The sequence below is a fragment of the Micromesistius poutassou genome (assembly GCF_964030765.1).
Source record: "Micromesistius poutassou genome assembly, chromosome: 7".
Taxonomy (NCBI): Eukaryota; Metazoa; Chordata; class Actinopteri; order Gadiformes; family Gadidae; genus Micromesistius; species Micromesistius poutassou.
In genome coordinates, this window is record NC_140277.1 from 16216260 (window position 1) to 16241640 (window position 25381).

Consider the following 25381-nt stretch of genomic DNA (forward strand, 5'->3'; position numbering starts at 1 on the left):
TAGTAGTCTGTTGAGTTACAATAGCCTAGCCTCCCGTTCATTTGAGGAAATTCACTTTAAATTAGTTTCCAAAGGTTGCAATGTGTTACGAAAAGATCATCATTCAAAAGAACGGGCCCAAACCAACACGATTGTAGTGTGTCTACAAACGCAGAGATTATTAGTCAATATCGTCTACGCTGTTAATATTTGGTTACCTGTGATTTACAATTAGGGCGTTTAGCAGACGCTTTTATCCAAAGCAACTTTCAACGGTTAACACACACAGCGACGGCCGGAGTCGACCACGCAGGGCGACAGCCGGCTGGTCAGGAGCAGTCAGGGTTAAGCGTCTCGCTCAGGGAACACATCGACACACAGGAGGAGCCGGGGATCGAACCAGCAACCTTCCGGTTACAAGTCACATGAAATCCACCTTGCTGTGTGGTTATTGGTTATTTGGAAAACGTTAAAAAATCTCTGGAAAGTAATTAAAAGTGTGTTCCGCTCACACACGAGGGAAGCTAGGCTACTTTAACTCTGCAGGTCAATGGAAACGGCGAACGGAAAAGCAAAATGCAAACCCAGCAAACTCCTTTTCTGGACCTAAATGAATAACATGGTAAACATGAACTGAGATAAACTACTAGTTCATTCTTAGTTATGGGTTATTTACTGCATACCTCTTGATGAACGAGTGCCCTCATGTCAATGACGTTACCAGAACATTACCCATCCTTAGCACAGTGACTCGGGCGCAGCAGCTGCCCCCTGTGGAGAGTTCATCTTTTCATCCGTCTTTCTCTTTCTCCGGTGCATGCGTCGTTCTCCATTTCACTGAATGCCCTCTGACTGACGTTTGCACAACACGGGTGTCACGTTGCAAACAACCTATAAGAACAACACACACCGAAAAAACACAATGTTCTGCGCCGCAGTGCTTCTTGTCTGGTGTGTGTGTGTGTGTGTGTGTGTGTGTGTGTGTGTGTGTGTGTGTGTGTGTGTGTGTGTGTGTGTGTGTGGCCCACTGAAGTAAGTCCCCCCCCCCCCCCACACACACTTCTCATCCAGTGCAATCGTTGTTCTGGAAGGTTGCGTGTCCTTGCTGGTCTTTACATGACATAACATGTTGTAACACACATAACATAACCTTCACAACTGACCCTGTCACTGCACCTATACGCTACGGTGATGACCTTCAGGTGTGTGTGTGTGTGTGTGTGTTGTGTGTGTGTGTGTGTGGCGGGGGGGTAGCTGGAGTGCTACTACTTTCCACTCGTTATCAGATACAGAAAAAGGCCCCGCCTTTAATCTCTCTCTCTCTCTCTCTCTCTCTCTCTCTCTCTCTCTCTCTCTCTCTCTCTCTCTCTCTCTCTCTCTCTCTCTCTCTCTCTCTCTCTCTCTCTCTCTCTCTCTCTCTCTCTCTCTCTCTCTCTCTGTGTGTGTGTGTGTGTGACCTTGCGGGACAGGGGTCAGGTCAGGTCTGCAGCTTTAAATGCAGGGCTGGTATTCTGAGCACGGCGGGCAGTGGACTGTAACACCTGGAACACTGGTTATTAACAAACTGCATCACCATTAACTTTGTGAAGGAAAAACAAAATGGCCTCGTAGGATGGGTGGGTGGTGTGGGGTGGGGGTCTCTGGTCAAACAGTAACTCGACCTTTCTTCCTCACTGAACCTGGATTGTGAGCCCCGCTCAATCTGTAGACGACTCAGCCCTCGTCTCCGCCCCTCACTGCGTGGAACACACGTGAACGTTCTGGGGCTTTCTTTAAGAGCCGGACTCTTTAGACGGTCTCACAGCCTGCGTCTGACGCAGAGACAAAAAAATAAATAAATAAAACCTAATGCAATGTAAAGTTATTGTAAAATAAACCACTCAACTTTTTGTATGTTTATAATACCTATTAGGGTTGCTGTTTTTTTCATTTTGCTATTATTTGCAAAAATGTGTTGTTATATATAATATAATATAATATATAACAATAATATATAACAAACTGTGTTCTTATAGTTGCACCTTACAATCTTTCCTCTAGTTGGTGGACTCTCTGTTCATGTGCAGCTCCCTGCCCTGTCTACCTCCTCCTCCTCCTCCTCCTCCTCCTCCTCCTCCTCCTCTTCCTCCTCCTCTTCCTCCTCCTCTTCCTCCTCCTCCTCCTCCTCCTCTTCCTCCCTGTGTTCTGATGGAATGAGGAGCCAGGAAGTGGCCGCTGTCATCTCCATGGGAACCTCCCAAAGACGGCCCAGCATGGCCGGAGACCCCTCCTCAAACTAAGAGCCCAGAGAGCACTGGGTCAACACACACACGCGCACGTGCACACACACACACACACACACACACACACACACACACACACACACACACACACACACACACACTTGATCTTGAATAACAAATTGTGTAGAATAAATACCGCAGTCTATCACTCAGTCACTCACTCACTACCCCAAAAAATAATAATTGTATCTTACACAGGCCTACAAAATATTGACCTACAAAAATAGTTGATTTTGACGGGTCTTGATTCGCCGTGACGATTGTTCAGCTGTTCAATGTTATTGTACACGTCTCTTTTCTGCCCCTTTTCTAGAGGCCTGCATTGCTGGGTGCACACTGCGAATGACTGTCCTCTGTGTGTTTCCAGAGTCCCACATCGCTGGGAACCAAACGGCCCTATCATCCCATGGGAGAGACGCTGTAGTTCCGCCAAGATTCCGGACTCCACTCCGCCGAGGATACCAGCAGTGCATTTAAACCGGCTCGGATTAGGATGACTTTTGCTCGCAATTGCTTTCAGTTTCTGCGTATTTAAGCAGACATGTTACATCTGGTAACTTTATAGTTCTCCCTGCTGACTTTCTGTCTACAGTAGCCTATCTCAAGTGGTCTCAGCGCAACTCCAAATTAAAAAAAAAAAAAAGGAGGCCGTTAAACGATCCCAACAAACTAGATACTGTACTGGAAAAACCCAGTTCACAACGTATTGGTCAACACATCAAGCATTTTAAAGTATATAGTATGATGTAATGTATGTCATTAATCATCCTTAAGTCCTCATAAAGTCTGGTTTAATCAACGATGCATACCTAAGCAGAGAACAGGTTACTGAGCAAAGTGAACGGACGCTTACCTTGTCAATAGGCTACGCTTGTGCACCGTCAACGTCCTGTCCCGTTCTCTGGTTCACTTTTAGACTAGTCAGTGCACCTTTTCCTTCTTTAAACCAAGAAAAACTACAACAGCTTACAAAAACAGAAAAAACGTTCCTGAGGAAAAAAAAATACACTCAATATCATCGTGTGTACTGCGTCTGTATATGATTAGCCGAATTTGGAAGAATACATACAAAAAACCAGGGCGGCAAGTTCGTCCACTATGCCCGGCATGTCGCTATTTTTTTCCCCCCCGAGTGTCCCAGCTGTGATCTCCGAGGCTGCCAGCTTCGTGGGGTTTTTGTAGGAAAAGGAAAAGACGCGGAGTGGAGTCCAGCCCCCTTTCTCCCCTGCAGGAAAGGAGGCGCTGTTGCACCACCACGTTTGACCCGCTCAACTCTGGCTGGGGTCCTTGAAGGAGCGATGTTGAAAAAACTGAGAAAAGAAAATCCAAATAGGCCTGCATAGTCCTAAATGCCTAATCCCTAATTGTCATTACCTCCTGAAGGCTACAGGCTATAACCAAAATATGTTTAGAATAAGGGTGAGTATAGTGGGCCTGTTTATAGGCATAATCAATAGTCTTCGCCTACCTTCTAATAAGGTGCTTGTCAAAATATGTCACCCGAAGGTGAATGTTTAACATAAATAATAAAGTCGATGGGTGACACATTTCCAGATGGTTATAGGGAAGGCTGTTAGTGAGCTCCGTTTAAGATCAACAACCCAGACGTTTTCGGATTAGTGATAATGTTTCAGAACTGCACAATACATAGGCCTATAGCCTTTACAGGCGTTTAGTCCAATAAGACTAAAGACTTTGGGGTTCCAAATTGGCGCCTATGCCTTTTCAAGGCAACGTGTCATAGTTTAATCTCAATTAAAATGTAGGCTACATATGCATGACGCATATGTATATTTTAATCAAATGTATATAAATACGGTTCCCCTCTGCATTTGATAGGTCACCATAATTTATATAATCTCTCGCAAATGTTATTAAAAGCCAACAACCGTTCAAATGGTTGTCATTCATAATCGTCGAAATAGCCCCATCTAGTGGACGAAAGTGCCAATGTCCAATTTATCAAATGCGGATAGAAACAGCTTTGGCCAGCGGACACAACAATGCACCTGCTCTGTTATAATGATACAATGACAGTTGGTTTAGAAAGAAGTCTGCCAAATAACTAAATGTAAAATGTAAACAGGATTTATCATTACCAAACATATATTTTCACACACATAGACATTAAAAACAGTTTGGAAAACACATTTGGAAAGACATTCAGTTTAGTATTAAACTTAACATAAATGCATTGTTTTACATACAAATACATTCAATACGATATTTAATGTGTCACACCAACCGATGAAATAAATACATGAAAGACTTAAGTAGTTCAAAAAGTAATAAAGTCTCTAGTAGTGAAACACCAGTCCAGAAGGCCCTCATCTCAAATACCCCAGGCCTCAACCTTCCAGTGTGTCTTCTCCGGTGTTTCCCAGTTCATCTAAAATAATAACGACGTGAATCGCTGCCGGCCAATGGAGTCGAACGTCCGCACCGGCGGCCATCTTGCCCCAGTCAGCTGGCTCACCCATAACGTTGTGTCGGTGGTGGTACATGTACTTTTTAAACAACCATAACTTGCTCAATTTTCAACCGATTTCCAAACGGTTTGGTTCGTTCTAAACGTCAGAGATGTAGTTATGACACTGCATACTTATGAATAATTATGTTATGTTCTAAAAAAAAAAATTAGAATAATCAAAAAATAGGTACAAGATTTCCCTTTACAAATAGTAGTAGTTTGTGAGAAACCAAACCGTTTGTAAATCCGTCAAGATTTCAGCAAGATAAGAGTATAAGAGTGTTTGTGCAGATCACTGCTTACCTCCGGCACCACCAGAAAGCTTTCCTGTGACAAGATGGACGTCTGTGACGACGTTCTACACTCTGCCGTAAGACATCTAGTGTTCTATATATATCTATGAGGTCCACCGTCACCATGCCGCCCAGCCCCCCCGTGGGTCACCATGGTGGGTCACACGTCATGTCACACACACTCCAAGTTGCCGTCCTAGTACTTTTATAATATTATAAAACGGGTGGCTTAAATCGGGTGGCGATCTGATTGGTTCCCAACTGTTGTATAATGAGCATATACACACACAGCTATGACGCCCGTTCAGTGTACAGAGTTCAGTATCACTCCGTGCCTAACTTGAACTGTTGTTTATTTATGTATAAAAGCAATAGCATAGTTCACTGAAGCCTAAAAATATGTTGATTGCTGGAGGGGGTGGAAATGTTGTAAAGCAATAGGCACACGGTGAGCGAACTGCTCGACAGTAGGCTAAATTGCCTAATTATTTCATAAAAGCAATAGATCACTTCAGTCAGTGAAATGTTCTCATTATACCACAGTTACGGCGACCCCCTTAACTGCGGTATAATGAGCACATACCACAGGCTGTCGTGATCTATTGCTTAAATAACTCGTTGCATGGTTCTTTACTGTCATTGTTCTATCCGGAATTTCCAATGTGGCGACTTGGAAAGGCTTTTTGGAACTTCAGGTCACAAGGTGGAACCGTCCTGTAGTTTTGTCTGCCTTTGCTATAGCCAGGCTGCAGTTTCAGCCCAAACCCATCCTGCAGCTCTCTCTCGCCAGCGTCACCTTCATGGTGGCTTCTCCATGGCCTGTAGGAGATACTGCTCCTCCTCCTATCAGCATAGCCCCCCCCCCACATCCTGACACACACACACACACACACACCAGTGTGTGACTCAAAGTTCTCCATTAGGTGGTTCCGAGAGGGGGGGGGGCAGCTTCTTGTTCCAGAGCATGCAGGAGTACGCTGTGACCAGGGAGTCCCCCAGGGACCTCCGGTACCCCCAGGGGCGTACTTAGTCATTTGGGGGCCCAAGGCAAACCCAGTCATTGGGGCCCTCCACATTCTCGTTCTGCACTGTATATATATATATATATATATATATATATCGTATAACTCCGCTTCATTTTCTCAACCCGCGCCAACTAGTTTGTTTTGGGTCCGTCTTCCTGAATCAAGCCTGCACATGCGCAGTAACATGGAATAGTCCATTGCATGAGAAGGGAGGGGGGGGGGGGCAGTGAAAAGATCATGATAGATTAAGAATTTTTATGGATTTTTAAGCGCGTGAATTAAGACCAAAAAAAAAAATATTGCTTTAAATCGAAGAAAACTTTATTAATAAGTTTTGTATGAGACGTTTGGGGGCCCCTGGAAATCTCGGGGCCCCAGGCAATTGCCTGTGTTTGCCTAATGGTAGGTCCGCCCCTGGGTACCCCCATGGCCCGGGCAAACTGGCAGGCATAGGGGGCTGGTCTGAAACACAACACCTGGGTTTAGGAAGGCTGTAGCAACGCTATGAGTATCTTACATATATCTTACATATATCAAACAGGCACCGTGCAAATATCACAAATAGGGAAATCGGCACATTGGACGGTGAGAAGTTACTTGGATACGGATAAAAAAAGTTTTGTGAATAAATGCCCAAACCAATATATGGCTATCGCTGTTTATCATGACCAAACCCATCGATCACTAACCCCTAACCCTCATGAGATCAGATTCATCTTTCATCTTCTTTTTGCCGTAACGCGTGTGCATTCTGTATGTGCACAGAAGATGCGTGTCTGTTTGCTTCTTAGACGACATAAGCATGGTACAAAGCACGTGTACCCACACAGGACTTACACCGTACCTTCTCCATGGACCAGGCGGGCCAGATGAATAGGGTTGGCTGTGTTGCGCACGGCAGAAACGGCACCGCTTGCCAGCGTACTTCCATCCGTCACGATGGCGTCCAGCGCCGCCTCTCCTTCAACATTCAGCACCGAGCCACAGCCTGCCGTGAGGTATGGTCATAATAAGAGATATGACATGAATACAGTGTATGACGACGAACCACCATCAACCTCGAGCTCGGTCTGCCTGTGGTTCGGGCATCTGGTAAGGATGCCCGCTGGACGCCTCCCTAGGGAGGTGTATCCAGGCACGACCAGTGGGGAGGAGACCCCGGGGAAGACCCAGGACTAGGTGGAGAGATTATATCTCAACACTGGCCTGGGAACGCCTCGGGATCCCCCCCGGTCAGAGCTGGTCAATGTGGCCCCCGGGAAAGGGAAGTCTGGGGCCCCCTGCTGGAGCTGCTGCCCCCGCGACCCGACCCCGGATAAGCGGATGAGGACGAGGATGAGGATGAGGACGGTGTAAGACCCAAACTGTATTACTGACCGCGTACCGTCAGAAACAAAAGACTTACCTGAAGATATTTGCATATGTAATGGAAGGTTTTGAGAATCTGTTTAGCACTGCACAGTAAGGTGTTCCTCATTCCCTACATCACACAGGAGGACACGTTACAAACCTTTTCCAGCCTTGCTCACTCCCTGCTTGGTTATTCTCCGGTGTAGGCTACATCATCCACAGTCCAGATAACATAAAGGAATGCAAGATCATTACCGTAGATAGACTTTGTTTTGACAGCCGTTCCATTGACGTAAAGTCTGTGCTTTGAGAGCATAGTCTTGCAACATTGCTGCATACTTTCAGGCCATAGCAACAGCAGAGCATAGATACACATCTGGAGGGGGGGGGGGAGCTATGGCTAAGGAGGATTTATGCATTACGCTTTCCTACAAGCACACTAGTGTGCAATCATAGGCTCCTCAAAGATACACGTTGTGTTACATCTCCTATGCAGTCCTCCTTAAAGGGGTGAAGAATAGATCCACTTCCCACAAAATCTATAGGTTATAATGGCACCTCAAGTTGAACATTTTGAGTCAAAAGTAGTATAGGTTGGTCTTTAAACTGAATATTGTTTTTTTGCGGATATGTTAGCAGCCAAAAAACTCAGCCTTGATTATTATGACCCATGTTATACCTGCTTGCGTTGATGTCCCTCCTTTTGTCCATGTGTGTCTTTGCCAGCCTGTCAGTGTTTGACTGTTTATCGGATTATAAATTAGGTTGGCGTTTGTGTTTAATTGGTTGTATGTGTGGGTGTGGACCACACATACATACAGTACCTCTTACATGTTCATCTGTGTTTACGGGAGTTGTTGTCATCTCTAGTTTGTTTTGTTCAATTAGATGTCAAGGTGAAACTACAAGATTTATCTTATGATTTGTCTCGATTTAAACGGTCAAATTAGTCCTACACAAAATACGGGGCAGTATATAATCCCAGATGTGGTGTCCACCCCTTCCGTAGGAAACAAGGAAATGCACAGTTCCTCCCCGTCTTGGTTCCCTCTTCCTCCCTCCCCCTAAACGCATCACCCACTGAATATTGCGTCAAGCTTACGGTTTACAGTGAATTTGTGCCATGGCGCTTGTAGTGATCCGGTAGGTTAGAGCCATGATTGACAAGAGGTTAGAACCCGCCCTCTTGGTGGCGCTACTTACTTCATCCTCTCATGTTGGACTGAAGGCAGACTCCAAGCTGCAGTAACAGCCGTCGCCTCTTGAGGTACAAAATGGTATTATGAGATGATGTGGTCCTAATTTGGGCAAAGTCTCTCACCTGCGTTAAAGCTGCGGTTGTTTTCCAAATGGGTGACGGCCTCCACCACTGCGTCCAGGGAGAGAGAGAGAGAGAGAGAGTGAGTGTATGGGGCCTAGTTCTTCCCCAGTGAGGGAGGAGAAGCGAACCGCGCTCTCCCGCAGTCGATGCATCATCCTCACGTTGAGAAATGGTTTTATTCAGTAGAACCCAGCAGAACCGAATCCAGCAGAACCGAATCCAGCAGAACGTTCTACCCAGTAGAACGGAACCCAGTAGAACAGAACCCAGTAGAACGGAACCCAGTAGAACAGAACCCAGTAGAACAGAACCCAGTAGAACTCAGCAGTAGAACCCAGTAGAACAGAACCCAGTAGAACCCAATATAACCCAGCAATAGAACCCAATATAACAGAACCCAGTAGAACCCCTTGGAACGCAGTAGAACCCAGTAGATCCCAGCAGAAGGCAGTCAACACAGCTGTGTTAGAGAGAGAGAGAGAGAGAGAGAGAGAGAGAGAGAGAGAGAGAGAGAGAGAGAGAGAGAGAGAGAGAGAGAGAGAGAGAGAGGCATCAACAAGCAGATGATCAATCACTTTTATGTTTTATGTTAATTGATAATTGATAATATAAAGGCAGTAAATCATCATCAGAAATTGTTCAGATAAAGTTATTACATTCATGGGTATTACAATTATTATTGAATTCATACAGTAGGTATGTCCATTCCCCACTCACAAATGTTGTTTATATATTGTTAATGGTTATAGTATCTGGTATACATCGTAGCCTACTCTATGTCATTATTTTATTATATATAGGCCTAATGTAGTATCTCCTATACAGACTACTTTATTATAGGCTGTCATGACGCGGCTTGGCCACTAGAGAGCGCCAATGGAGTAGTTAATGTTAATGTTACAGGCACGGCGTATTGCCCCGCACCCCTCCTATATCAAAAAATATAGGATATTGAAAATAATTTTGTAGTCATTTATCATATATCTTACAAATACATTTGATATTATTCTTGTTTCAGTTTATTGGGGACGGACTAAGATGACGTGTTTTTCTGGGGAAAACAGGAACTTGATATTTGCTTCGCTTCCTCCATGCCAAACGTTCCTCCTTATATAAATACATCTTGTTGATCGAGATAATCAGCTTGGTTTCTGCGGAAGCATCATCCATAGGAATCACCATGGCAACGACAGACAACGTTGCATCAACTAACAAACATCATTCACTGACTAATAACTAACTGATTGGGAATATAAAATGCACTTTAATCGCTAGAAATGGTATCAAAGTCATTAAATTGCCAAAACTATCTTAAAATGTTTTTCCACAATTTTCCATTTTCCACTGAGAATAAAACGAAAGACATCCACTCTGTTTTGGCAGAGAACCTGGACATTCAGACGTTTTGCTGTGTCTGTGACCAGTATAGGGTCGTTTTGGGTGGCTTTGGGTCATATAGACAAACGAAACTATTCTTTCATTTAGGTTCACTCTTTTCTGGCGCTCCCTGCTGTTGGATGTAAAGCATGACGACGTGCAGATTTCAGACACAGAACCCCAACAGAACACTTGCCGACAGGGAGCCCTAAACAATCCCCCGTGGGGTACATCAGATACCTCAACCCGTTGTACAGGTAACAGGTTACATACGATACAGAGCAGAACCAAAGCAGCTGGAGGCTGGGGTGGTGCTGGGCCTAACCTGAGATGGAAGGTCTTAAGTTGTAGGTTTAATATATGAGGCCACCGTCATTGTCTTTCATTGTTGTACATAGCTGACCCATTTACCTTGTGATCCATCTCTGCGTTTAAATGCTTTCTTGACTGGTTCGTCAGCCGGCTGATGTGGGTGAAACATGCAAAGCAATTCAATTCAAGCAATTCTGATTCTGTAGCCATGGCGTTGAGCAGCATCCACCTCTGTAGCCATGGCGTCGAGCAGCATCCACCTCTGTAGCCATGGCGTTGAGCAGCATCCACCTCTGTAGCCATGGCGTTGAGCAGCATCCACCTCTGTAGCCATGGCGTCGAGCAGCATCCACCTCTGTAGCCATGGCGTTGAGCAGCATCCACCTCTGTAGCCATGGCGTCGAGCAGCATCCACCATGCTTGCACTCTCTCCACTCTCCTCTCCTGCCTCAGTTGCCTCCTGTAATCCACATATTCCAAGGCATTTATTTTGTAATGATCGGTTCCTGCCACAAATCCGGGGTCCAAGGGCCGATCCCATTTCCACCCCTTCCCCCTCCCCCTTGTTCTTGCGTGTTCATGTCTCAACTCTCATTTGGGTTAAGGGCTAGGGCCAAGACGTAGGGCTACGTAGCTTGAAATGAAACTCCCGAAGGACCACACTTGAAAGGGAGGGCTTTGAGGATATTTGGCAGCTGTCATGAATCCTTACTAGTTGTTATCATTAACTGACGGACTCATGCTGTAAAGTCGACTAATAATTTGGCCTCTGTTGACGTAGCAGTCCGCGAGCGTCAAGCGATGATGATGCAACAGTAATGGAGGGGTGTCTCATTTCTTAGGGGAACGTTCTTACGCCCTCTGTATTGAGGGGGTAAGAAAATAAATATTTCATTTTCTGAAAAATTTCACCCTCAGCCAGCAGAGCTTCCTTTATTTTTTCTCTTTTTTTTATCTGCCCAAACCTTTGGTCGTTTGGTGTCCTGATTAATTTTCGTTCTGCCTGGCCACTTGATTTTTCTACCGTGTTAGCTTCTGTTCCCATCATAATACCCATCATCGCTGGTAATTTTTATATCTTACGTTGCGTTGTGCAGCAATAAGTTGATTGCGGGACAATGCGTGTGTATTTGTTAAAAAGGAAAAATATATGAGGGACCATGTAAAATGTTTTGGGCTGCTGAAATAAGTTATTTTTAATGAAAATCATCAAAGACACCAAAGGTCTAACACCTCTCCCTGAGGAAATGAATTTTTCTACATTTATATTCCTGTGGATATATTTCTAGTAATACTGAATTTATTTACTGTAATTGCAACATTTTTGCACTGGACTGTATTTTGCACTACATTCCACTTGATCACTTTACATTTCTGTTACATTTCTATTATTTATTTAGTTTTACTTATTTTTCTTACTTATTTTTACTTATTTCATATATTTTTAAATATCTATTTACTTTATATTGTATTGTTGCTGCTATGTGTGTGTGTTGAGGTACCTAGCATAATAATTTTACTCTTGTGTACTTTTACAATAAGAGTGTAATAAAATAATTTTCTGATTCTGATTCATATTGTTTATTCAGTAGTTGTGGTCTTGGTTTTATTGTTATTAGATTATTTATAAGGAGACAGGCGTTGGTAAATGTCTCCATCTTGGATTCATACTCACACAGAGCTGTGTTCAGTCACAGAGACACCTGTAAAGTGACCCTCCATGCAGAGGATTTATAAACTGACCACTAAAGAAGGACCAGGAGACGACAGAATACACTTCTTATATTTCTGTATTTCTACTCATAGATTTGATTAATTTCATAGTTTCATTTGATTTCTTCCCATCAGTGATCAATACATTGTAGCTTAACAATCTTTAGCTTTGAAATAGTGCCCACAGCTCAGAATTAATTATTTTGTGACAAGTGAGAACAAATGAGACACACTAGTGGCAATATTTGGTTATAGCACAAACTACATTTTATTTATCTTTGAAAAGATTACAACAAGAAAGGAACAAGTTTCAAGTTCAATCGAAGAGAATAATCACATACCATCCAAACATTCAAGAAAACGTGTGTTGAAGAGTGAATGCCCCAACACATTTAATACACTATCTATCCCGATCCATGACCCCAGTACATTTAATACACTATCTATCCCGATTCATAACCTCAGTACATTTAATACACTATCTATCCCGATCCATGACCCCTGTTTGTTACAGTCAAGTTAAGGATGTTTAAATCATCATCATAAATCAAATCAAATCAACATAATATAAAGTGATGACTGTATTTATACAAATAGTGAAGTGTTTGATACAAATATACTACAGAATTTACCAATAGAGCGATCACTAAAGATAGAAATGTAATAATTACTGATAAATGAGCGATTTATTGAGCATCACTGAAAACACACCTTTTTAAAATAGCTTTCATCATCAAATTCTCCTCATCTGAACAATTAATCTTTCTAACTGTAGAGGAAGCCAAATATATGATATTGAGGATAATGAATTCCCTATTGCATAAAAAAAAGTTTTTGAGTTGAAAAAAGAACATATGGAGAATGTGTGTGTGTGTGTGTGTGTGTGTGTGTGTGTGTGTGTCTCAATACAACTGACTCAGAGAGAAGGAGGTACCAGTACTCATAAACCCAAACCCAGGGAGGAGGTCCTCCTGGGTGAAGGAGGTCTGGAAGGTGTGGATGTGTGTCAGTGTGTCTGAGGACCCTCCTCCACCTGGGGACACTCTGTAGAAGGACAGAGTGCCAGAAGGCCGGTCCAGATACACTCCTACTCTGTTAGAGCCCGGGGGGAGGAGACGGATGGCTGTTGTTATATTGTTGTGCCGGGCAGTGTAACCACCATCATTACAACGAAGACACCAGGACTTGTTGTTCCCTCCAAGGTCGCTGTCAACACCATCTCCTCTCCTTGTGATTCCTCTGTATGTCACTCCTATCTCAACACCTCCTTCCCTCTCTACCTCCCAGTAACAGCGACCAGTCAGAACCTCTCTACCCAACACCTGGTGCCAGCGGTCAAATCTCTCTGGGTGATCAGGATACGCCTGGTGCTCTTCAACCTTCGTCACCTTTCTGTTGTCCTCAGACAGAGAGAGTTGTCTGCAGGCTGTGTTTGGGTCCAGTGTGAGTTCACAGGCATCTGAGGGGAGAACAAGACACTGTTACCATCGTTCAGTGGTGAACGTTCTTTCATAGATATCCTCCACTCGATGTTCGGTGAATGAAATAAGAGAGAGAGACTAAGACGACGTGCGGTCGGTTCATAGAGTAACTGGCAGAAAGGCCTCCGGTTCTCAAAGGAAAGCTAGCGTCCATATGAGAGAAAATAATAACTGATGACCACAAAGCACTGCACACACACACATACACACGCACACACACACTCCCGCGGTCGCACATCCAAGCAACTCATAGGAACGAGGTCTTAAAGAGGACATATTATGGTGTTTTCTCAACAAGTAAACATAGCATATGAGTTCCAGAAAACATGTTTTTGAAGCTGGTTGCTGGAAATAGCTTCTGGGAAACAAAATCTCGCCTACCACTAATCCCCTCTGTTTCAGTCCCTTCAGAATGTGCTGTTTCTGGTGTCTGTAGCGTTCATGCAAATGAGCTGCTGCCCATTGACCAATGAGCTGTCAGAGTGAACCACGTCATGGAGGAGAAGTGATTGTTGCCGTTTGCGGACTCCCTGAGCTCTATATCTATTTATAAAATGGGTGGCTTAAATCAAGCGATCTGATTGGTTCCCAACTGTTGTATATTGAGCATATACACACAACTATGACGCCCGTTCAGTTTACAGAGTTCAGTATCACTCCGCGCCTAACTTGTTGTTTATTTATATATAAAAGCAATAGCATAGTTCACTGAAGGCTAAAAATATGTTGATTGCTGGACGTTTCAGCCCTCGTACCGCAAGCTGCTCACGGTTAATATTTCTTAATGCTGTGTAACATTCACTAGGAAGCAAATATCAAACGACAACGAAATATAGATTATTCTAGAATATAGATTATTATACATCAACAGTTTGATGAAGGTGATGTCCACCATCATCTTCATTCCCAGGATGATTTGACTGAACCGACGTCACCTCCTGCTGTGTGGATGGACTTTCCATCTCTATAGTTAGTGTGTGTTGTGATGAATCAAACTAAACAGACACTTACATCTCTGTGGAGCTGGTTTCATCCTCCACTCTCCACCGTGCTCCACACTGGGGAGACAAAGAGAGAGCAGCATGTTGTCTTTAGACAGGGAAACATTATTCACATGTTAACAAAGAGAGAGCAGCATGTTGTCTTTAAACAGGGAAACATTATTCACATGTTAACAAAGAGAGAGCAGCATGTTGTCTTTAGACAGGGAAACATTATTCACATGTTAACAAAGAGAGAGCAGCATGCTGTCTTTAGAGAGGGAAACATTGGATCAATAAAAGTATCTATCATCATCTATCATTATTCACATGTTAACAAAGAGAGAGCAGCATTTTGTCTTTAAAAAAAGAAATATTAACATTTCTAACTTCCAACACAATAATCATAGCTGCTTCTAAATGAGAGCACATTATCTAGTTATTTAACGGTAACATGGTCCACTGATTGTAGGAGACATTGTCCCTGAGTGGTGAGCTGTCCTCTCCATACCTGAGAGTGTCCAGTCTCCAGCATGGATCCTCCAGTCCAGCAGAGAGCAGTGCAGCTCCTGAGTCTCCTGGGTGATTGTAGCTCAGGTCCAGCTCTCTCAGATGGGAGGGGTTGGAGCTCAGAGCTGAGGCCAGAGAAGCACAGCCTTCCTGTGTGATCAGGCAGCCAGACAAGCTACACACACACACACACACACACACACACACAAGTTAAACCAACTTAACGTAACCAAGTTAATTTAAACCAGTGTGTAAAACCAGGAAGTGTTTTGTTAACAGGGGAACAGCCCAATTCAAACGTATTGGACATGAGTCAACAGTTTTACCGTCCATGGTCAGCACCATTCAAAAACTATTTCTGAATAAAAAGATGTAAAAGTACGCTGTGTAATAAACACAACTTATACCCAGGGGACAAACTACAGAGGAACAGAGAAGGTCCAGACGATGTACAGACATGTAATGAAACCAGGGAACGTACTGACGCATGGACCAGAGAAGGTCCTCTAGTAATGGAGGGATGCTGAGAGGGCAACACACTGATTGCAGGAGTTTGAGCACAGATATGTTTTATGTTTATCTGCTATCAGAGAATCAGATGATCCTGAAACTCATTATTTATCACAACAGCCGACAGGTGTGTCTTCTAAGTTACTACTTCTACTTTTTAATTTATGGTTTTCATGTATTATTAATATTATTCACGCACCAATATTTACACAACACATATCAGATACTGTTTATAGTGTAGTGGGTTATGTGTGGAAATCAGGGAATCCTCCACCATGGACGTGGTAACACGTGGTCCCAATAATTCACACCCTACTTATACCATCATTATCACATTGAATAATGTTATTATTATGTCAACAACAAAGAAATGTGTCACATTATTCCCATGAAATGTGTTAATTTTTACTTTCATGGATGCAAATAAAGGTTTGATTGAAAATGACCTGAGAGTTTCCAGTGTACAGTTTGGACTCCCCAGTCCAGCAGAGAGCAGCTTCACTCCTGAATCCTGCAGATCATTGGTACTCAGGTCCAGCTCTCTCAGACTAGAGGAGTTGGAGCTGAGAACTGAGGCAAGAGCTTCACAGCATCTCTCTGACAGATGACAGCCACTCAGCCTTTACACAATTAAACATAGAACATGTTACAACTCAGAAGGGATGTCACTTCAATATGAAGTTGAAGTGGTTTAATAGATGTCAGTTCATCTGTTATAAAATAATTAAATACATTTGCAGCATATAACTATGTCTCTATATACTTATACTTGTTATAACTGTGTATATTTGTTGTGTGCAACTACAGGTATGTTTTGTATATTATTATTAATTTATATACTAGTATTATTGCATGTATTATAATTCATGTTATAAGTGAACCTAAATGTTAACCCTAATGGTTTGTATTTTATTGTACTTATATTCTAGTATATATATATGTATATTGTGTTGTGTGTATTGCAATACTTGTTATTAGTGAACCTACAGAGATGTTTTGGAGGCTTTGACCATTGGCAGCAGCCTCAGAAGACCCTCCTCTGAAGCAGCGTATTTCTTCAGGTCAAACACGTCCAGCTCCTCTTCTGATTTCAGTAAGATGAAGACCAGCTCTGACCACTGAGCAGGGGAGAGAGATTCTCTGGAGAGACTTCCTGATGTCAGGTACTGTTGGATCTCCTCCACTAGAGAACGGTCATTCAGATCATTCAGACAGTGGAACAGATTGATGCATCTCTCTGGAGAGAGATCTCCATTTATCTTCTTCTTGATGAAAGACACTGTAGTCTGTGAGCTACTTCCTGTCTGTCCAAGCAGACCGCTTAGGAGACTCTGATTGGTCTCCAGAGAGAGGCCCAGGAGGAAGCGGAGGAACAAGTCCAGGTGTCCATTCTCACTCTGTAAGGCCTTGTCCACAGCACTCTGGTAAAAGAGATCTGATTTATTTCCAAAGAAATAAGACATCCAGGTTGGTTGTTCTTGTGAGAGCAGATTGACACCAGTGTTGATGAAGGACAGGAAGACATAAAGGGCAGCCAGAAACTCTTGGATGCTCTGATGGACAAAGCAGAACACATTGTCCTGGTACAGCCCACACTCCACTTTAAAGATCTGGGTGAACACTCCAGAGTGCACTGAGGCTGCTCTGATATCGATACCACACTCTGCCAGGTCTGCCTCGTAGAAGATCAGGTTGCCTTTCTCAAGCTGGTTAAAAGCCAGTTTACCCAGAGAAGCAATGATCTCCCTGCTCTCTGAACTCTCTGCACTCTCTGAACTGAATTGTGGATCTGTTTCGGCTCTCCCATGATACTTCCTGTCCCCCTGTATGGACTGAACCCTCAGGAAGTGGCTGTACATCAGAGTCATGGTCTTGGGCATCTCTTCTTCTCCCTGGGATGTTTTGAAGATGTCCTCCAGAACTGTAGCAGTGATCCAACAGAAGAGTGGGATGTGACACATGATGTGGAGGCTTCGTGATGTCTTGACGTGGGAGATGATTTTGCTGGCCAGCTTCCCGTCCCTGAATCTCTTCCTGAAGTACACCTCCTTCTGTGGGTCAGTGAACCCTCTCACCTCTGTCACCATGTCAACACAATCAGCAGGGATCTGATTGGCTGCCACAGGGCGTGTGGTTATCCAGATGTGAGCAGAGGGAAGCAGGTCGCCCCTGATGAGGTTTGTCAGCAGCACGTCCACCGAGGTGGACTCTGTGACATCAGTCCAGATCGGGTTGTTCTGGAAGTCCAGAGGAAGTTGACACTCATCCAGACCATCCAAGATAAAGACAACTTGGAACCGGTCGTATCTGCAGATTCCTGCTTCTTTGGTCTCAATAAAAAAGTGATGAAGAAGTTCCACCAAGCTGAACTTTTTATCTTTCAGTAAATTCAGCTCTCTGAAAGTGAGGGGAAATGTGAAGTCTATGTCGTGGTTGGTTTTGCCTTCAGCCCAGTCCAGAGTGAACTTGTGTGTTAAGATGGTTTTACCAATTCCGGCCACTCCAGTTGTCATTATTGTCCTGATTGGTTGATCCTTTCCAGGTAAAGGTTTAAAGATGTCTTCACATCTGATTGGTGTTTCCTCCCTGGCTGGTTTCCTGGAAGCTGTTTCAATCAGTCTGACCTCATGTTCCTTGTTGACCTCTCCACTGCCTCTCTCTGTGATGTAGAGCTCTGTGTAGATCTCATTCAGAGGTCTTGACTCTCCTGCTTTAGCGATTCCCTCAAACACACACTGGGTCTTCTTCTTCAGATATGACTTAATCTTATGTTGGCACTCAGCAGCACCTTTTTCTAAATTAGATGACAAAATAAGAAGGTATACATCAAAATATGACTGCCCTTTTTTTAATCAACAGTCACTTACTGCTGTTTAAAATATTCAAAATATTTTTTCAAAATAAGGTTATCTCCCTAATCTGTTTTTAAAGTAAGAGTATCTCATTTATATTCTGTTTTAATAAAAAAGTATCTTCATAATCTCTTTTAAAATAAGAGTATCTTACTGCTCTTCAGTGTGTCGGCCATCTCCTCCAGCTTCAACTGCTTCATGCAGAGCAGTGTGATGTCTTCCACTCCCTCTCTGGCACGCCTCCTCTGCTCCTCTTCCTCACCATCCACCTCCTCCTCCTCCCTCTGGCTGTCTGAGCATTGTGGGTAATCTGGGAAGAGAACCCTCCAGAGCTTCTCCACCTCCTTGTCTAGAAAAGCGTGTGCGTTCTCCTTGATCCGCTGGAACAGAACAAACATTGATGAGAACTTTACTGTGAACTAACTGAGGACATCAGAACCGTCTGTCCTGGATTCACGTCCTGCTGGTCTGAAGAGGGAAGCCTGGAGCTCCAGGAGAGATGTTGGTCACATGTCATTCATGACTGAACACAGTGTTGTACATTTACACACCTTCAACTCTGTGTGTTGCTGCTGTACAGACAGACCACTGGGAACCTTTGACTTCCTCTGGTGTCTGTGGAGAACACACACACACACACACACACACACGCACACGCACACGCACACACACACGCACACACACACACACACACACACACACAAAGAGCAGGGGAACATCACTATTAAGAACGCTCTGATTATTGGATGTCCAGAGAGACAACACTGAATCAACAGATTTTGAAGGTCCACAACATTTTATTTTCTCCTGCCTTGTTGCAGCTGATCAGTAGAGTCTGATATCAAGTGGTCTGTTTTAATCATCTGTTTTAAACTCCTACCTCTCCTCTCTGGAGAGGCGTCCATCTTTAAACCCAACAGGTATACCCATAGAGTGGTCACTCTTCATGGAGACACCGCTGGGTCCAGGGGAGTCTGCTATCTCCTGCTGCTCTGGCCTTCAACACAACACACACACACAGCTTTTACTCAGACTAAAGATGGTGTCATGATGTTTCACTGCTGAGCTCTGAGATGGACAACAGTCACAGACCGTGAGAGATCCTCTTCTTACCTCTCAGCTTTGCTCTGGCGGCCATGTTCCCCAGACAGAGTGGTCTTAGAGGTAGGACCCCCCTCCTCTCTCTCCTCATCCATAGTAGACTGGAGACCAGACACAAACACAACTACATATTGTTTCTCTGGTCATTCAGTGTTTGGTTATTCCCTGCTTTTATAGAACCTGCTTATCAGTGGTGGACTCAGAATGTTTGAAGGGCAGAGGCGAAAAAATAAAAAGGGAACATTCTGCACAACATGGGGCCCCACCAGCGCGCTAAAAGATATGATGCATCATGTATGATGAAATAGTCCTCATCCTCATTAAGATTAGCATTACGTTATTTAAGGAGATCCAGATCAAAGTAATTAATGATATGGTACTGTGTTCTATACTAGACTTGTATTTGCTAATATAAAGGAATAAAGAACGAGACAGGCACACTCAACGTGTATCACTGTATTCTTCTTCTTTTACTCCACATCACATTACACAGTATCAGTATAACACTAGGTAAGTGCACCCTCTGATGGTGTGGTGGAATAGCAGGAACAGCACATAATAGGACTGAATACACAACATATTCCCCCTCTCTTAAGAAGCTTACCCGTAACCAAAAGAACAATGCCATATATCTGACATCAGCAGAGTTGTAATAATTCAAAACTCAGTAGTGCAATAACTCAAGTGCCATCTTATCAGCTTCAACACAAAACTTCACTGTAGAAAATGTTGCTAAAACATAACCAACAGCTTTACTGTCATCTCACTTTGCACTTTGCATATAAACTGGAGCAGGTAATCTCTTGAAACCCGTAACTCATATAATGTGTTAGTATTTTTTTTCAGTAAGCAACTGAATTTTTTTTTACATTTTAACTCATTCTCTTCTTTCACCTCACAGTCCATCCAAACAACTAGTGTTCATACTCCTGAAGCCAAGCAGGCTCCTTTCTCCCTCTCTCAGGTCTGTCCATGACCCCAGGGTCAACTGCTTGTTGGGGCGGCTCAGGTTGCTGGGCAGACTCCGGCACGGGATCAGGGCCGGTAGGCCACTGGTTCTGGGTTTGCATCCCTGTCTACTTCACTCTCAGGGACCAGAGATAGGTGGGTAGCGTTCCATGTGTGCTCATCCTCCAGTACGAAGAACCAGCTTTTCGTATCACTCTGGTACGTCTCTGAAACTTAGACAGTCCCTTTTTCACATGGAAAGGTTTCTTCACTCTGACTAAACTTCCCTCTTTTATCTTTGGCACACACACTCCCTTTTTCACATCAGTGTATGCTTTTGATGCCTGCTGTTTGGCAGCAACCCGACTGCGTAGTTGCTCCTCTGGCAGTGGATCAGGTTTGCAAGCATTTGTGATGGTAGCAGTGAAAGCGACCTCCAGCCACTTTGTGTAGTAGTCAATCAGCGTTACTGCAAAGCGACAGTCCCAGCTGGCTGACTCAAACGGTCCCACAATGTCCATGCCCACTTTCTGCCATGGGGCATCAGGTAGTGAAATGGGCTGGAGAGGAGTGGCATGTGTCTTGGCACTTTTGTCATTCAGCCGGCATGATCCACATGCATGGATAGCCTCCTGCACAGACATGTCCATACCACAAGTCCTGCAGCATTTGTTTGGTGCGGATGACCCCCTGATGTGTCTCATGTGCCAAGTTCACCAGCTGCTTCCTTAAGGCGACTGGCACAAGTCGTCGGTGAAGGCCCCTGTAGATAATCATATCTTGGATTGAGAGTTCATCTCTTGTGGCAAAGTATGGTTTGAGCTCATCTGATAGCGCCTTTGCTGTCTTAGGCCAGCCCCTATGTATCTGTGTTCTAAGGCTCTGTATCCTCTTCTGCTGGGAGGGGTAGACGGGAAAAACAATCAGCAACTTGATTTTGTGAGCCAGGACGGTACTCTACATCGTACGTTAAGCAAAAGAGTCTCGCAGACCAACGCGCAATGCACATACCTGCGCGGCCCAGGCCTTTTGTTGTGAGCAGTGTGGTCACAGCCTGGTGGTCTGTGCGTAGTGTGAATCTGGTACCCCATAAGAAAGTCCTCCACTTTTCGGCAGCCCACACACAGGCCAGCGCCTCCTTTTCAACAATAGAATACTTGCGTTCTGCAGGGTTAAGTGTACGTGAGGCACATGAAACTGTGCGCTCTGTTCAATCTGTGTGTAGTTGTGTCAGTACCGCCCCCAAGCCATAATCTGACGTGTCTGTAGACACGAAGGTGGGGAGGCTGGGGTCGAAGACGGACAGCGCTGGGCTGTTCACAATGCAATCCTTAACAGCCTCGAAGCTCTTCTTAGCTGCTGAAGTCCACTGAAATTTGTCCTTGCGAGCAGACATTCTCACATGGGCTCCACGAGCGACGCGTAGTTGTACACAAACTTCTGGTACCATGCTGTGAGCCCCAGGATTGAGCGCAGTGCTGTAGAGTCTGTCGGCGCCGGAGCCTCTGTGATGGCTTTGACGTGCTCTGTGAGTGGCTGTAGGCCCTGGGCAGAAATCGTGTGCCCAAGGAACCGCAGGCTGGACTGGTTGAACTGGCATTTTTCCTTGTTTAGCTGGAGGCCGGCTCACTTGATCGCGGCGAGCACCTCCTGTAGGTTGAGGTCATGTACTGCCTTGACCTTTCCGTAACCCTTCCAGTGGGACACCCGACACCGACACCGCAGGCCCATTCGACACTGCTTCTGGACCAAAATCTGGTCTGTTTGGCTCATATTACAGCGAGCAGCTGCACACGCCATCGCCTACAGACACCAAAGGTGAGGTTGAGAAATATCTTTCATCCTCGAGGCAGAACCCAGACGCAGATGTAATCTCATTTTGGAAAGAGAATGCCATGTTTTTTCCCCGCCTGGCCAAATTAGCTCGCAGAGTGTTCAGCATCCCAAGTGGCTCTGCAAGTGTGTAGAGGGTGTTCTCCGCTGCTGGCCTGGGGCCTCATGTACAAAGCTTGCTTACGCACAAAAAAGCTGCGTAAGCAACTTCTCACGCAAACGTTCGGATGTACAAAGACTGACTTCACGTGAGAAAGTGCGGTTCTCCACGCAAACTAAATGCCTGGCTTACGCACATTTCTGCTGCATTTTGTCAGTTGGCGGCACATAGAGGCAATGCAGCGCAACAACATTAAGCCTACGCGATCACGAGTCATGAAGTAATATTGCAATATGAGGCGAGTTCAAAGTGGATTTGAACGTCGGAATGCGTGATCTTAAATGCGCTTCAATCATGCGTTATTGTTGTCGAGACGCATAATGTGACACTGTTGTTAGGCTAAACTTAAACAGAACCATAAAACTAAATTGTCAATATTGGAATTAAAAGGAAGCCCCAGCAATATTATTTTCAGTGATGGCTTGTTTATTAAACGTTACATATTTTCCGGACCACGCATGACATATGATCTCTCTTCACACATTTGTTGTGAAATTCTTGACTGCAATATTATTATGTGATGTTGAGTGGAGTAAGCACAAGCCATTGTTACTTAAAATCAATCCATCAATGAACCAGTCGGCCAATTTCGAATTATGTACATATTATTGACACATTGGGTGTATGGATACAACCTATTGTCAGCATGCATCCAAATAAATGAGAATATAAAAGCATGCGCAAAATGTGGCAATAATCGATAGGTTGACAATGGCAGTGTTGGCCTTGTTAGAAGATGGTCGCATTCAAAATTAACGGGTGTTCCGGGACTATTATGATTTTTTGGACAAAAAAGAGCCGATCCCAAATCACAGCTGCCACCCTTTGCTCAAATAGGGTGAGCTCCCAGACTCCGCCCCGCTGCGCTCTGACCCACGCTTCTCCGGGGTCAGAGCAGAGACCTTTCTTTTTACGTCCACCTTGATGTCCGACCACTTTTTTTTAATGTCAGCCACAGTTCGGCTTTCCGCCCCAACCTCACTGACCGACTTGGCAACGTTTTCCCACGCCAGTTTTTTGCTTTTGGTGCTGATTCCGGAGGAAAGAGAGCCAAACAAGATCGTATTTCTGGCCTCTACCTCCGAAATCAGCACCTCCACCTCGCATTCACTAAAGTTATTTTTTCTTCCTTTCTCCATGTTCTCCTTTCTCCTAACGAGTGCACTACTGCAGGCCTATTTATACGAATTAGCATATTAAATGAGGGAGGAGACTGGGTGGAGAGACGGGCTCGTGCATGTGCGCTCAATTTCACGTTAATTGGGATGTACAAAGAGAATCTGCGTGAAATCGTGCTTACGCAAGGATTGATACATCCAGATTTATTTGTGCGCAGCAGCTTTCCAGATTTTGGCGTCCGCAAAGTTTTAGTCAGAAATCCACGCAAGTCTTTGTACATGAGGCCCCTGCTGTCCAGAAATCACCGCAATAGTCTGAAGCCTCAGACCTTGGCCAGACTTGTTTTCTTGAAAGTGAATGCAAAATAACTAATGTAGGCCTGTCTGTCTAATTCCTTTTTTATTTAGCCTGTTATTATTTAGGCTATAGCCTAGTTCTAACTAGACCTCATTTCATTCATACCGATGGTCTAGAACTGCTATAGAGACAAACAATTTCTCACTTGAAGGTTTGAAAAGTTTGAAAAGTTGAAGGCTTGAAAGTTCAAAACCTATTGGCTCTGCCCAGTGCCACTCCGGATCTGCCTTAACCAATCGCTAATGTTTGGTCGTGACGTATTTCATGCTTAGCAAACTCCTTCACCACTAACGGAGCCAGCTGGAAAATTTAACTTTTCCCGAATCCCGTGGGAAGAAGCACCACAACATCTTGACCACCAAAAAAAAAAAAATCAGGCTTTAATTTATCTATATTCGGCAGAGTTTCCACAACAGACCGAATAGCTTTCTCCATGGTCTTCCTGCTGCTTCCTGGTATTCGTTTGACTACAACTGAAACTCGCGCACGACCTGTACGTCACTGTTCTCAGGCCGAGCCTCCTGTTTGCTGATTGGAGGGACAAACTTGAGGGAAAATAAATTGTTCGAACATACATCCCAGACCTAGTACTGAAGTGAAATGAAAATTGAGCGGAAGTACGGAGGCCGGCGGAATCAGGCTAGTTAGGCTATAGGATGTAGGCCTAAATTGTTAGGCCTAGCCTACAGACAGACACATTTCAATTTTAAAGAGAATTTTACAATTTAAAACTTTGATGCTTAGCCTAGCTGCCTAATTCCTTTATTTTATGGCCTAATTCACATTTTTATTTAGTATTAAGGATGTAATTAATGTTAACGTAATGTAACTGTATTAATTAATGTAACCGTAATTACAGGCTCATTCATTTTTTTAATAGGCTACGCGAAGGCCGTTCAATAGGCTGCATTTCGGATGGTGGCTGCATAGTTTTGTTGTTAAAACTTGGATACATAGCCTGTATTATTTAGGAAATAAATGGAAAAAATAGGCAAATGTGTGTATTGTCTATCTTTTAAAATAAATGTTCTATGACTGAAATATATTGCAGTTGCTCTTTGTTCTTTAGTATTTAAGTTTTCTGTTTAAGGTGGCAATTCGTAGTAGATTATTTCTCCCTCTTTTAAAGTGGAGCGAGCGTGGAGCGATTTTTCTGGAGCGGGAGGATTTTTAAGTGGAGCGGGGAGCGTAATTGAGCGGAGCGACCTGACACGACTTTGAGCGGAGGAGCGGCCGAGTAAACAGCTACGTGAGCTAGGAGCAGAATATTCGCACCGCTCCGCTCCGCTCACTAGCTCTGGGCTGTACTGCTTCGTTGCCCTCCTTCACCTTCACCCGGTGGATAAAGTCCTTAGCTAAGCCCAGTTTCACACCGGCCCAGTTGTGACCTCAGACACTGGAGCCGCAG

General features: G+C 44.2%; 1 pseudogene across 1 annotated transcript in view; it reads right to left on the reverse strand.

The window, feature by feature from the left end:
• Positions 1–6445: 6445 nt before the first annotated feature.
• The window catches only part of LOC311350241 (NACHT, LRR and PYD domains-containing protein 3-like), a 37061-nt pseudogene continuing 18125 nt past the window's right edge, over positions 6446–25381 (reverse strand). The window contains exons 2-9 of the transcript in view: positions 18610–18835; positions 16591–18397; positions 16050–16358; positions 15095–15268; positions 14615–14661; positions 13057–13581; positions 6894–7037; positions 6446–6489 (exon numbers count right to left, since the gene is read on the reverse strand). The product of the transcript in view is annotated as an NACHT, LRR and PYD domains-containing protein 3-like (transcript). The remainder of the gene's footprint in view (positions 6490–6893; positions 7038–13056; positions 13582–14614; positions 14662–15094; positions 15269–16049; positions 16359–16590; positions 18398–18609; positions 18836–25381) is intronic.